Here is a 14,195-nt window from a genome sequence, read left to right as displayed (position 1 = left end):
CCTATGGGGACACAGAGCCATCACCAAAGATTAGAACTGATTGACTGACCAGGTCAGGGCAGAGAAGATGTGACAATAATGCAGTTTTCCAGCAATCGGCAGAGAATAAGAAAAATCGTAGTGCGCAGCATCCTGTGTGATGAACAGGTACCATATATCCATCATGCACTGCGCTGGGACCAGGCTAGCTGAACGTAAGCTCTCAAGCACAGGATAGTCAGAATAGAGGCTTGACTCCCTTTGATAGGACCATGCAAAGCCAAACCTGTCCAGGTTTCAGAGCATGGCGTTAGAATCTCCTAGAAGACAATTTACGGATCTCTTCCTCCACCCTCCCTCCTCTGTAGCTAGTTCCTGTTCCCTTGCTATGAAAAGTTTGGTTGTCTTCTCCTTTTTCTGGCTGAATCTTTCCACGGCAGTTAGCTGCCATGGTGATAGAAGTTACAGAAATTAGTAAGAAGAAGAGTCATAATTAACAATTGACTGACAGTCCCATCTGACCTAAGACAGTAGCTGAAAGCTACCTCCCACTTCAATCTGCTTGCCACAAAACAGCCAGGAACATGCAGATTTGCTAGCCAAGGTGGTTTGGCTATTTGGCTATATTCCTACAGTAGCTGTCCTCAGCTGATTTGGTGCTCAGAGCATCGGTGAGGATGTGTCACCATTGCCCTCTTCTGGATTGGCAACCAAGTCCGCTCCAAAGCTTGGGAGATGTCACCGTCTTGTGATGGCAACATGTGGTGACTCCAAGGGGACTGTTTCATAGGCGACCACTGGTACCTCATGCAGATGCTTTGCATTATTTCATTCAAAGAGCTTCAAGTTCTTCTGCGTTTCTCCTTCCAGCATGGTGACTACACTGCAGTGCAGATTTACAGCAGAGAGTGGATTCAAATGGATGGAGAAAGTAGAAAAACTTTACCACTAAATATATGGCTAATTCAAGATCTTTGTGAATGTGTACCACTACTAGCTAAAAGGTTGGTAGTTCAAAACCTCCTGGGAACAGCGGGATTTCAGGTTCAAATAAAAGGAGATGTGTGAGGACTCCTTGCCACAGGATGTTGAAGAGGCTAAAAATGTATATGAACTTCAGGGGAATCTAGAAAAGTTTGTGGAACAGAAATTCACCGAAGGTTACTGATTACATAGAACTTCTAACCATTTATATAATTTATATTTCCAAATGAAATACATATTTATGGAAGAAAAGTCTTCCTAGGCACCCTCTTTGGGGCTATACATAAGACAGGGTACTGAATCAACCCTTTGCTGACCCAGTAGAAGCACACTTCTGTTGTTATGAATATGGAAAAGCACACAGATCTATCAGGGGTCAGGTCCTCAGCTTCTGCCTCAAGGTTTTATTCAGCTTGAGGCAGGCGGGGACTCAGTAACTGCTTAGCGACACACTTGGGACCTGGCCCACCATCAAGCTCTTGAGACCTGGTGTTTTTGTGATGCAGAAAATTAAGCAGAAACTGCACTGTTTTATATGAGGAAGAAAGTTAGCTAGACTCAACAAAGCACGTTATTACTTATGGACTGAGCAAGGCAATTTTTCACACTCAGCTGGAAAGTATTTCTCCACTTGTCTGTCTGCTGGAGTACGTGCAATATGGTAACACGGAGCACCAAACCTAACTGACACTGGAAATTATGGGGCTGTTGTCAGCATCCAAGGACTGAAAATAGGCAGCAAATAGGAAACTGGTGAGGAGTTTCAGCAGCTTGACCCGGCTCCGTAATGGACTTCAGAGTCAAGAGCAGGTTGATGACAGCTGTTAATCCCTGAAAGCAAAACCCAGCCTTCCTCTCAGGTCTGCCCGCGTTCCCTACTCTTTGAATAATGTATCAACTCCCAAACAGTGAAAAAATGCATGGGTGAAAGGAAAGATGGGGGGAATGATGAGCCCCTGACAGCAGGAGAGAAGTCGGGATAATGATGCATGAGAGAGGCAGAGGATGCATGGAGTGCCTGGCACATGGAAGGAGAATGGTGGATACTGGGTGACTGAGGACTAGTGGGGACATAGTAGGAGGGCACATATATACCTGAGCCAAGGATATAGGGGAAAGGATGGCACACAGACCTCTTGATTCAAGGGATGGATCAGAGGGATGTAGGGTGTCTCTGATACTGATCTGGCAGTCTGGCACTATCCAGAAAAGTAAGAATGGAAAGCAAAGTACTCCTAGTTCAGTGCAGCCAGTCCCAGCATGAAGCCCTAAGTCTGAACAGTGGGACAGAAGGGACAAACCTACAGCTGAGATATCTCAACATCATCTCCAAGGGGTCTCTGCCAAGTGAAGACCCAGGCACTGTACTGCAGAGGTCTAGAGAAGAACTTGAGACGGAGCTGTTCTCTGTCATTTGTCAAGGGTGATAAATGGGATATAGTACAAGTAGCACACAACACACATAAAAGATCCTCTGTAGGGTGTGGATGATAGAGTGCCTGGCAGATGGATCAGGGACTAGAAATCAGGATTCCTGACCCCTGTTTAAACTTTGGCACACACAAATTTACAGTGGACAAAAGATCCTCTTTAGGGTCTGGATGATAGAGTGCCTGGCAGATATATCAGGGACTAAAAGTCAGGATTCCTGACCCCCGTTTAAACTTTGGCACACACAAATTTACATTGGACAAAAGATACGCTCTGTTCCAGCTCCCTGCTTTCCAGCAAGTGTAACAGTCATCGCCTGCCCTAGCAAAATAGCATTCTCCATTCATATTTGGGGAGCTCCTGGATAGCAGAAACTGTGCAAGTGCAGAGCTCTATCTCTTCAGCACCCTGCAAGAGCATACCAGCAACATTTAACCTCCCCTTAAATCCGGTGGCAGGTCACAACGATTGTCGGGTCTCGCATGTGTGTGACTGTGAGTCACCCAGTATTACTGATCTTCATATTAATCTATTGTTGTAAATGACTTGGAGCTGCCTACAGATAATCCTTCAGAATACAGAACAATGGAGAACCTGCACATCTGAAGAAAGCCTCCTCTGCATGGCAACTTATTGCCATCGTAACCAGTATAAACAAGAGCAATTAAGACAATTTCAGAGCATCACCTCCTCCCTCTGGGGTCTTAATGAGAGCACGCTCAGAAGGGGGCTGGAGCAGAAGTAAGCAAGGGCTGGGAGTTAACTTGTGTGGGAAAAGAAGGGTAGGAGAGTTATGGATTCAGAGGATTGCTTCCTCTCCACCCCATAGCGTAATGCAAAGAGCAAGTAGGGGGAGAGATTCAATCATCAGCTCTGCGGTAGATAGAAAAGGCTCAGAGAAGCAGAGCTTTTCTGCTGCCTAACCCTCACAGCAGGTGTCAGGACCCTGCAGAAGTTGTTGCTGACATACCCAGGTAACTAGGAGTAGCTGGAACGGGTGAGCACCACGGGCATCACTCAGAAGTATAACAGGGTTCAGAGTCATAACTCTTGGTAGAAAACAGGGTTGGATCGGACTGATGGCCTTCTAGGAGCAAGGTGTTAAGGAAGAAGCTTGTCTAAAGGTGATTTTTATCTATCCCAGAAAATAAAGACAAGCCTCAACACAGTGCTGTTGGATTAGTATATAGGTTGTTTCTGCATGCTCCTTAAAGCTTTGCTATATGCTAGTGATCTACGAGCATTCAGATGACTGAAAGGCTGTTTGTGGGTGGCTATGCAGTGAGGAGAGAAGGAAAATTCAGAAGCTCTCCTATGAGGAAACTGCCAGGAGATGAGAGCTTACGTATTAGAGGGGCTGACCTGTATAAATACTCCAGGGAAGGAAGGGAGACGGCTTCTATCAGCTTGGTGATGACACCTCTTCTTTTGGCAATCTGGCCCTTTGCAATGGAGATGAAGTGGATGGGGCTATAGAGCAGAGCTTTCGTTAAGGTTTCATATGATCTAATACTGCAGGAACTATGTGATTTTCAATTGACTTTTCTCAGATTGAAGGCATAAGTCAGAAACTAGGTTCTTGCATTGTCACAGTGTATAAATAGCCCTGGTGGAAGCATAACAGGAGCTCGGTTAGGTTTTATCCAGTACAGCAAATGATATATCATGGACTCGAATATTTTGAGGCCAGACAGGACCACCCACCTGGTCTGATACCCTGTATATAAAAAGCCATAGGATTTTATCCAGCTTCTCTTGCAACAAGCTCACTAGCTTCTGTTTAGTGTGTGTGGAATGACAGCTACCCATGCCTCTGGTGGATCACAAAACTCACCCTACAGCCAAAATGGTTCTTTCCATTCTCTGCAGAGACAATCTTTTCCTTTTAACTTGAAATTTGCTATCACAGATTTGATTGTCTGCTTAAAAAAAAAAGAAGAAAAGTGGCACATTAACTTGCAGAGAGAAGAGAGGAGCTAAATCTGAGACCTCTTATCTGAATCTTCTCGATGCCTAAGTGCTGGATAATTAGAATTGCTGTCTGAGCCAAGAACGCTGTTTTGCTCAGATCTTGCTAACCTCATATAGTCTTCTCCTTTCTGCTTTTCTAGCACAGCAGAACCCTGGTTCTAGGATCTCAGAAGATACATGAAATCTGACCTTCAACGGAGAGAGATCCTACAGAAACTTCCTATAAACCAGCAGGAGATTAGTGCTTTGCAAAATGAGAAACCCACTCTCTCTGGAGTCAAGAACTGTTCAGAAGTAAAGCGTCACTCAGCCAAGACACATGGACCAACTCTGCCTTAGCTAAGACTTTTGACAACCATAGTTTAAGGCCCCCCTTGGCCAAAGGACTTGCTATATTCAGGTGGGTATTTAGGAGGGATGTGTGAAATAGTCACGTTGTTGTTAATAGCAGTTTGGGAAAGCGGGGCTATCTGCTGTGGTCCTCCTTGTCTTGTGCTGGTTCTACGTGCATCAGATTGGCTAGGTGGACAGAGCTGGGTCCACCTGCAAAGACATATATGAGTGTATGAAGAGGAATAACCATGAGTGGTTGCTGATATTCAAGACAAGACAGTTTTCCCCACAGATATCTTGTTTAGGTACTGCCTGGAGGGGAACTAGTGATGACTCAGCAATTCTGAACATCAGCTTACATATTTAGGAACCTCATGTCAAATGCCTTCTAAAAAATAGCAAAAAGGCCATTTGACAGAGAAAAATGGGGAGATGTAGACAGCTTAATCTATTCTCCACCAAAGGACATGGAGCAAGTCACCTTATTTCTCCATGATTCAAACACTCCCTTGTAAAATGAGGCCAACAGAAAAGCAGGTACAGCATTTTCTGTAGCACCCTGGTTTGTACCTGCTGAAGTGTGTGTCTGGGTGGGCTGAGTTGCACCGGAGTTTTCAGTTTGGAAGAAAGGCCTGTAGAGAGACATCAATGTTTGTTAATCGATGTTTATAATGTTCTGACATCTGGAGGGGCAGAGCAGAATCATTATTGTTAGGATGATGACCACTGTTTCCCTTATTAAGAGGAAATTAAAAATAGGAAGTGGTTATAATTATCATTTTGGACACCATTCCAGTGGTATCACTCTCAACACGCTGTCGGGATTATAATATAACAGCAAAGTGAATGTCATCCTACAATTCCTTTTTTCACCGCAACACAAGTGTGAGCCAGTAAGATCCCTGCTATCTCCTTCCCTGACATCCAGTCATGCATTTCCCAATATGGCTAGTTGTCCCTTTCTGAGGTCCACTGTAACATTAACAGAGGCAGCCAAGTGGTATTCTTAACATCCAAATGATGGAAGGAGACACAGAAGAAAAAAACCAGCATCTCTAGAGATGAAAACAATCAGCTTGCACCATTCCAGAGGGGAAGAGAAGAATTTCCCAGGTAAAGATTTATCACCGTCCCCGTCTCCTGCTCTAAGGTGAAGTGCTGTTGCCCATTCCGAGCTCACCGGTTTTGCTTGCTGCTCCATGCAAGGAAGAGAGAACCTGCCTTTGGAAACTGATAACCTTTTCCTGCATGGAAAACCAAACGAACGCACTTTGTTTGGGAACGGCTTGCGCTGGGATTCATAATAAGCCATCGTCGACGTGACAGACCTTGTTATTGACTTGGAGCCAAATCTTGAGGTCCTTGCCTGAAGGATCAGAAGGATTTGACCCCAGGACTGTTATTAGCCTTGACATCACCAGCTCCTGACATGGGATAGTTTTCCAGTGAACTTGCTTGAGAATGTTTAGAAATGTCAAGTGGCTGAGCCACGAGGACACAAGAACGAGAAGGTGTCAGATTCGCCCAATTGAACGGGAGAATTTCAGTCCTCCCCCTTGCTCTTGTTGGCGATGGCAGCCCTGCTGACAACGTATGTCAGGGTTACACTGCGTTATCAGACCTTCTCTCAGCCCAGGCATCCTTTGTCAGCACAGTCCACGTGTGAGATCCCTGCTAAGTGAGACCAATGGCTCAGAGACCCGCAAGAGCACTTTTTCAGTGCTAATTGTATTGTGGTGGATGGAACTTGTACCAAACCTGTTTAAACAGAGGATGGACACTGTGTAAGCTGGACAGGAGCCTACAAGTTCTGGTTGTGGTGTGGTAGCATTTTGCCAGAAGATACCTGGTGTCACGTCACACTAAGTGACAGCTTTGAGGGTGAGAAGGAGAAGGGCAGAGGAGACTAAAGAAGCCAGATAGCTGTAGGCACCGACGTACTGCTCTTGAGGTGCAGCAATCCCCACACGTTTCCTCTTACTTCTTAGAGGCAAGACTTCTGTGTTTGAACTCTAGCGGAGGAAAGGCTGTGTGTTTGTTAAAACCTCTGGCCAAACTCCTTCTCCATGCTGGGAACAGCTACCGCACTCTCTCTAATACTTGCAGAAAAACTCAGCTCACCACAGTTTAAACCAAGCTTCTCAACAACCTTTTCCATTCTCCATTGCCTTCACTGTGTTCAGTGCTGCCAACTTTCCTTGTGTACATCCACAGCCTCAATTATACAGTAGATCTTACTGCTGTGCTCACAGACTCAAGCTACCATTCTGGTTGCTGACACTAGTCAAGGTCTAACAGGATCTACCATTCATGCCTCCAAAAGACTTATACCATCAAGATGCCATTATCGAGTGATACTCACATTGTATTATGCAGCTAAAATCAGTTCCAACAAAACCAATAAAGGGTCAGAATCGGTATCGATCATATATCCACCCATCCATCTTGCCATCTCTCCACAATTTCCATAATCCTTGAGAGCACCACTTGTTACTCTGCTGCAGGAACTCATCCAAAATGCTTTAAGATCTCTAAATTAATCATGGAGGATGCACCTTCCCTTCCATCAGGGAAAATAAAAGCTTGAAATTCAAGGGGAGGGCTGAAATCTACTCGGCTGATTGGCTGGAGGATGCCTTCTCGCCCACACGTCCTGCTCGGTAACATTTCCAAATATTTTTGAGCAAGCTGAAAACAATTGTGTTGGAGGGGCAGAGAAGGCCTGCTAATACCCTATCGGTTTCACATTCTTAGGAGAGTTCCCAGCCCACCGATCTGCCGTCCTATATCAGGCAATGAGCCTTCAGCTGGAAACTCTACCCTGGCTCTACCTATTGTCCAATGTTTTCCTTCCTGCCAGATGATTGGAATGGCACCAGTTGTTAATTTTACACCTGCTGTTTGTGAATATCCCTGGGTGACCTTTCCGACAACAGCTAGCACAGGGGATTTCTCGGTGGAGAGATGCACACGCATGCATGCGGGAGCAGATAGAAAGGGAACAGGAAGGGGCCTCCCGATGAATGATGAGGGATTAAAATAGCTCTTGTTGGGGCCATAGTGGGATATTGGACAGCAGGAATGATGAAGCGGATGTTTAAAACAGAATGAAGTGTCGATCTAAGCACAGAGGGCAAAATAGTGTTATCAGATCCCTTCCTCTTTCCAGCTGTCTCCTTGTGCCCAGTTGGCTGAGCGATGCCACCCCCAGAGCTTCTTACAAAGGAAGAATGTCTTCCTGAGATGCTGAAGCCAAGGTCTGGAAAGTCTGAAAACTTTTTCACTTGAGAATCTGAAAGGAATATCTGCCCTGCGGCCCCATTCATCTCTTCCTTACCTTGGTGTAGCTGACCTTAATGCCATCTCTGGAAGGTATTAATCACCCCAAGAGGGATGTGTCAGTACAGCACGAACAGGAAAAGCCATTGGCTTCACAGTCCTGAATTCTAGCTGGTCTGAGGAAGTCACAGGTGCTCAGATATCACTGTGACCAGCTTTAATACTCAGATTAGGTTAAACAGATCTAGCCCACACTAGAACTGCTGCATTAAGAGCACTCTGGTTATTAAAAATGATTTATGGGACCAGAGATGGATCAGAGGAGAAAGTGGCCATGGGCTGTAGCCAGGTCACCTCGACATTTCCTACAGCAAGCTGGTACTTGGCTGTAGAAAGTGGAGCTAGTACACATGCAGGTGCAGGAGATGGCACATTTCCCTGTGAGGGAATACTGAATATTGGATAAATATCTCGACACAGTGGTGGATGACTGCTGAGTGGTAGCAGATGTTCGGGAACAGGCAAGCCTGACCCTTGCAGAGGAAAAATCACTGATGTGGGTATCACACAATTCTGTGTGTACAGAGCTTAGCCACAGGCCTCCATCCTTCCTGGCACAGCAGTGATCAGAGTGCCAAACAATCCCTCCCCCAGCAATCTCAATTCGGCACAATGCACCCTTTCACCAGAGAATGGCTCTGGCTCAAGAACTGATTCTGTTCAGAGGTGATGGGGCAAATCTCACTGTTTGCACAGCTCCTCTGCCCTCTAACCTGGCCAAGCACAACTCAAATGGAAAAAGCCTTCTCAGATCTGAATCCCAGGTCCAAACCAAGCTGGAAGAGCCTGGGGCAGCAGCCCCAACTCCTGTAACTTGTCACTAGAGGATGAGGGGACCCCTTGCTGTTCTAGATGCCATCCTGCAAGTGAGGCTTTCGCTGCATCTAAGCTAATGATCAGCCACACTGTATCTTGTGCAAAACAGGAACAACTCTGAGAGTTGGCCACTTCCCAAACTGAAGAACAACATTCTGACAATCTAAGCTCCCGCTGTAGTTTTAACCCCAGAAGACATTGCTCACATCTTCTTCTGATGAAGTGTGGAAGACAGGACCGTTTCTGCAGAAAGCCTGTCTACAAGCACCAGGTGAATAATCTCAACAGGCATGTGACATGTCTCTCAAAAGAAAGGATGTCCCTGACTAATTGTTTTGCTATGGTGTTCTTGTGATTCCTTCTTCTGAGACTTTCAGGCCAGCAAGCCACCACTTCCTAAATACTCTTGGCCAGAAACTCACTCAAATGCACGGACAGCTGCAAACGGTATGAGGCACTGTGGGCAGCACTGCAAGGCGTCTCTGTGTCACGTATCTCCAAACCCCTGCAGACCAGGGGAACAGTAGTTGTTATCCACCCAAAATGATCCCTCAGCTAAGTGAAACCCGTCTTTGAAGATCTGGGATGGCAGATGAGCTTCTCTCTGCAGCCTCACCGACATGCTAACAGCCATCTGCAGCTCTGGATTCAGTCCTGTCCTTGGCCAACTCGGTTTAGAAAAGGTTTTGTTTTTCTTGGGCTGGTTTTGTTTACAGCCGCTTGACCGAGGCAGAGAGTTCACCAGCAGCTGAACGCAACTCAGGCTCTCCCAAGTGTAAGTTCTCCAGTGAAACATCTGGTTACAAGACCAGGTCAAACGGGCCTGAAATGGGAGAGGGCCACAGCCTCTCTCTACAGAGATACAGCCAGCTGGGAAAAGAACAGGCTTTTCTGGGTATGTTTGAGCATTTGGCTGGGAAAAGGAAAAAGAAAAGGAGAGAAAGAAACAGATACCGCAAAAAAAGCCAGGGATCAAGAGGCTGGTTCTTTTATTGGTTAAAAATCAAGACCACCCTAGTTGCCACATGAGTTGCTGAGTCTTACTTAGCAGGAATTCTAGTTGTTCCCAAATAGACAGAAGGTCTCTTCAAGTCCCTCATTTATACATATTTACCAGTGTATATATATATGAATCTCTCTATTCCCCACTATCCTGGAACTACCTCAGATACACATCTCGGGCAGACGACCTTCTTCCCACTCTGTTCTTTCTATTATTTCCCTCTCACAATTGCACTAGAGCTGGAAGGATAAAGACAGACCTGACCTCAGCACACTGCAAACCTTGATGTCCTAAGTTCCCTAGGACAAGGACCACCCAGTTGCTCTGTGTTTGGTATGTACCTAGCACCACTGGTGCCCAAGTCAATGTCTGGTTGCAATAACAACACAGATAACAACATCGTTCATGAACGGTGCGAGAGCTGCTGAGAACCAAAGAAACTATTCAGGAAGCCTAAAGAATGAATCCTTACACACAGCCCCAGGGACAGCAATCTAACATTTAGGATTTCCTTGTTTTTAAAAAAAGCTTCATTCCTCAGAACAAGAATCAGGAAAACCCCCATGTGAACCAAATGACCAACCAAGAACACAGAACACCTACCAAGAGAGAAAGTTTATCATGGACACACAGCGGGAACTGTTTGGTGAACTGAGATTGATTCATGGACTACCAAAAAATAGCGGAAAAGACTAAATTCACGTTATAGTGTTTCTATGGCATAAGCTGACCAGCCATACTAACACTAATCTTTAGTACATGATTTTCAGAGAGAAACAGGTGAAGAATAATTGAGCATGGGAACAAGCACTGTTTCTGAGCTCTGATGGTTCCTCCCTTAGGGACCTTCACTATATCTCTCAACCTTTTCGTGCTTGAGCATCCTCCTCTAAAAGGATAAGGACAACAGCAGTCACTCACCTACTTCACCGGGTAATGAATGATTCAGATAGCTCTCATCGACCTCTTCAAGTCCTATACACAATATCCGATGTGTCATGCAGCAGTTCGCATCAGCCAGAAAGTTATCGTCTCTTAATGGGACTGAGTTTCAAGAGTGATGGACAGGGCAAAGCCTGTCGAAGGACCTGGCCTCTGAAACTTTTTCCTCTGGCATCTCTCTGTCCAAGCTGGGACTGGTTTGCAGAAGGATCCACTTTCCTGTGGAGGGAAGTACGGAGGGAGGGGGGGACAGCTTGAGCTGAGTGTGTGACTGTCATTGCACTGGGTCATGCTGGAATCCGGACGTCAGGAGCAGAAGCATCTTTTGAGGCACAGCACATCAGCTGCTGCCTTCATGCACCAGAAATAAAGGACTCCAAATCCGAACCTGGAAGCCAACCAAAATACCAGAAGACCGTCATGGTTCGCATGTGCATAATCTGATGCCTAATTTGCATGCACCACTTGTGTATCTTAATCCCAGCTTTCCAGAGGATGCTGTCCCATCCCTGATCCCATCAGCAGATGGACTACATCTGCCCAAATGAAAGCCACAGTTTCACCCTACTCAGATTTTTCCCACCAAACTACTGGATGCAGCTGTTACCCAGGCCCCTGCTTTACGCAGTCTTTGGACTGAATGCAGAGATTTTCTTTCACAAGCTCGTTACCATTTCAGTCACCCTTCAGGCTGCCTGGACATGAGCAAGCTCTGATCTGGAGTCACTGTGCTCCAATGAATACAATCAGCCCTTCTGAGCACATAGTACTGGCTAGCGTTTGCTTCAAAAACTTCTTTGCAATCCTATTAAAAGCCAGTCGTGTGACTTTGCAACTCTTTGCACCTCTCGTCCTGTAGGTAGGATCCAATGAAAAGAGATGTTTGCTCTGACCCTTTGGTATCTGCAAATAGTATTGGAGGGATAAAATGGAACCTGGTCCCATGCTTTTCCTAGGAAGTCTGGGGGACAACCCAAGATATATTCCATCCCCTAAATAACAAGAACACACAAGAGTAAATAAGAATAACAAGAGTCACACCCTTATTCCTGAATTAGTGTCTCCCAAAATTGAGACAGTGGCATTAGGAAAAGGTGTATTTGCAAGCCCACAGACTTAGATTTTCTAGGACAAGCTGAATAGTTTATGGGTAGGTAAACCCAATTTAGAACACTAAGTATGCACATGTTGGAACCCATTGTAGAAACTGGGCTTGAGAAGCAACATAGTAAAATATTGATTCATCCTCATCCCTTTCCTTCTTTTCTGTCTTTTCTCGCACAGTGGGGAGAGTGTCTCTAGAAAATCTTATCTTATATCTTTCAGTTGTGATAAAATTACCTTCCAGCTGCCTGCCCCAAACCTATGTGTGAGAGCATTAAGAGCGAAGTTTTGCCATAATGTAAAGGGTCAAATAGTTCCTCTCTCCCTCTACTTATTTACCTCCTGGTAGGTGGATTCAGGTCATTCCCATCCTCTACTGGGCAAAAGGGTTTCTTTGCTTGTTGAAGTTGTACCAAAGTAGCCAGCAAAGTTTGGCGACGCTTCCCCTCTCTCTGCTGCCAGGAGAGAGTGAACCACACTGACAAACTGTCTGTGACTTGGGCATTTTCCTTCCTCTTCCTTTAAGCAGAAGTGTTTTGATTAAATTAGTAAGACCATTCATTTTCTCTGGTGGTCCTTAACTTAATTTTTGCTACTTCTAGCCAGCTTGAAACATCCTTTCCTAGGTAGCGTTCACCACAACTGTCTCAGAAGCCAAACCCGCTGCCTCCCTGCACCCAAGCAACAGAGACACTCCTGTGCAGTTGGATCTGGTATCAGCTGGGGAGCAGGAATGAACCCATCCATCCCCACTTCTCTGCAATGAGCTCCTGCTGCCCTCCGGTCCTGGGAGGTGACCGTCCTCCAGCGCTGCATCCCAGCTGGGAAAGGTCCCTGCCCCTCTTCCCATGGCTCCCATTTAGGAAGCCTCATCCCTGAGCTGAGAAGAGGGAGTCCTGTGGGTACACCTCCATCGCCTCCCCGTACCAATGGTTTAAGGGTGCTGACTGAAAGCATCCGCTGTGGCTGGGCAGCTGTCCAAGCACGCTGAATGCAAGCTCAGTTGCACTTCCACGGGCTAGGATCACACTCCTGGATTGCCAGCCCTTAGATTGCACCGGGCAAAATACTGAACCAGGGAAACAGTCCTTAAAGCTTGTTCCCTCTCTAGTTATTCACAGCAGGGATAAGTAAGGCCTCATCTATAATCACCTAAAAACATCACATGATTCATGCTCTCACAGTACAACAGCTGAGCACGCTGCAGGATACACAGCAACATACATTGGTGATGCACCATTACACACTTTCCCATCACAAGCCCTGTTGAAATGCTGCCATCAAATTATTTCAACTGATCAAAGTAGGAAAAAAATAGAATATTAAAGCCCCAGATAACAAATTAATAAGAATAAAAGCATGTAGGTGAGAATTAAGAAGGCATTAACATTCTGATGGCATCTGCTGCCTAAATTAAACTACAGGGAAAAAAAATGAGTTCAGCTGACGCTCAGGATCAGGACAAATAGTTCTCAAATGGAAATTACAGTTTTGAAAATTATGCACCAAAAAAGGATCCAATTTAGGACATTTCTGATTTGTGAAGTTCTTTCTCCAGGTGGGGATCTCAGGCTTGACTGGAGGGCTGGCAACATGATTGGCAAGATGCTGGAGTTGCTCAGTTCCTGCACCCCACAGCAGGACCAAACTGGCCCATAGCCCCGCTGGGCCAGTGTCTTGTCATCTCTCCGGTCCCTCTGGGGCTCTGTCCCCTTTTGGAACTGGACCATATGGATATGGTGTGTAAAGCGTGTTTCGTTCATGCGGACACCGGCATGGAAAAGGAGTAGGAATTAGGCCTGGATTTTCAAAGGAGCTCAGTGTTAAATTATGTGGATAACTGCATCTGTAATTTACATGAGCAGTTACTGTGACAACTAATAGTGAACGTCATAAGTAGCCAGTTGAGCATGTAATGACCTGAGTTATATGCACCATCATGTCCCTTTGGCACACCAAATTAGGTGTGCATACACATTTTGCATAGCCCAAAGGACTTCTACCTCAGCAAAGAGCCTTAATTTCACAGCACAAGCCTGATCTCAGCAGCCTAGCACAGCACAGACAGTTTATGCAATGCAAAGAGCTGGCACAAGCTCCATGGCCCAGGTCGGAATGGATCCTCAGACAGTTAATTAATTTTTACTGCTCGTTTGTGAACTGTAAATTACCCTTCATTTCCTAGATTTCTGTCCCATTTTTCGCCTGCCTTTCTCTAGTGAAGCAGTAAAAAGGGAAAAGTGCCAATAATGGGCTCTCGTTGTGATAAAAGCAGCCACGACTCACTCGCACG

General features: G+C 45.7%; 1 long non-coding RNA gene across 3 annotated transcripts in view; it reads right to left on the bottom strand.

The window, feature by feature from the left end:
• LOC138690553 (uncharacterized) overlaps positions 1–14,195 on the bottom strand; it is a 36,786-nt gene that overhangs the window by 21,380 nt on the left and 1,211 nt on the right. For 2 of the 3 annotated variants that reach the window (XR_011329351.1, XR_011329352.1), the window contains exon 1: positions 7,061–8,099. This is a non-coding gene — a long non-coding RNA (uncharacterized lncRNA). Of the gene's footprint in view, positions 1–5,268; positions 5,331–7,060; positions 8,100–10,777; positions 11,187–14,195 lie in introns of those variants that run through there. The other variant, XR_011329353.1, reaches the window with a different exon arrangement.

Source organism: Haliaeetus albicilla, chromosome 22, assembly GCF_947461875.1.
Source record: "Haliaeetus albicilla chromosome 22, bHalAlb1.1, whole genome shotgun sequence".
Lineage (NCBI taxonomy): Eukaryota > Metazoa > Chordata > Aves > Accipitriformes > Accipitridae > Haliaeetus > Haliaeetus albicilla.
Note: the sequence above shows the minus strand (reverse complement) of the source record. Positions and strands in the feature narration are given on the sequence as shown.